Here is a 1106-nt window from a genome sequence, read left to right as displayed (position 1 = left end):
TTTTTTGAAGGTAAAAGTACACGTAACCCCTGTGCGAAAAGCCGAGCTAATCAGATTATTTTTACCCTATGCCCTCGATAGAGAAACTTGCGATATGGTCTGAAAAATTGGTGAATGACTCTTTTGCGGTACGTTTCCTCTTTAAAACGATTTCGCAGCGTTTGAACTGTTATGGTCTGTTTTTTTTTAGTTCACTTTATTTTAGAAGAAAGGAGAGATTTCACAAATTTAGCAAACACACTTCTAGCCAATCTCTTCGCAATGACAAAAAGTGCACAATGCGAAGTGATGAGAGAGTGCAGATGCTGTGTTCATCCTACCCTTCCTTAGTTATTGTGGTAGACGCACTCTTTTTTTTACTGAATTTAATTTGCTTTGTTTTTTTACCGAACTTCTTCCTTTCCATTGCATCTCCTCGCCGTGTAATGAGATGAGCACCCTAGCATCTGCAGCGAGACGTTCGCTTGTAACGTTAGTACTGCGCACCGTCGGTAGGTGGCCGCGGCGACGCGACAATTCTCGCAGTCAAGGTTTGCGAGCCATGGCTTGATAAGACGAGCCGCGAGCGTGGGTGGGTAGACTCATTAGAGTTCATCTTGCAGTAGTTGCATCACGCATGTTTTTTCTTGTTTTTAGCAAATCCATTAACCCCTTCAGTTTCCTCCTTTATTTATTCTTATCGAAATCTTTTTCTTATCAAATTTACTTGAAGAGTGCATCTATCACAATAACTAAGGAAGGGTAGGATGTACACAGCATCTGCACTCTCTCATCACTTCGCATTGTGCATCACCTTTTGTCATTGCGAAGAGATTGTATAAAAATGTGTTTGCTAAATTTCTGACATCTCTACTTTCTTCTAAAATAAAGTGAAACTAAGAAGACACAGACCACAACAGTTCAAATGCTGCGAAATCGTTTTAAAGAGGAAACATACCGCAAAAGAGTCATTCACCAATTTTTCAGACCATATCGCAAGTTTCTCTATCGAGGGCATAGGGTAAAAAAAATCTGATTAGCTCGGCCTTTCGCACAGGGGTTACGTGTACTTTTACCTTCAAAAAAACGTGGACACATGGAAGATTCCACGATTTTTTTTAAAATGG

Source organism: Dufourea novaeangliae, unplaced genomic scaffold (assembly GCF_001272555.1).
Source record: "Dufourea novaeangliae isolate 0120121106 unplaced genomic scaffold, ASM127255v1 scaffold272, whole genome shotgun sequence".
Classification (NCBI taxonomy): domain Eukaryota; kingdom Metazoa; phylum Arthropoda; class Insecta; order Hymenoptera; family Halictidae; genus Dufourea; species Dufourea novaeangliae.
The sequence above is the reverse complement of the archived record's forward strand: the minus strand, read 5'-3'. Positions refer to the sequence as shown.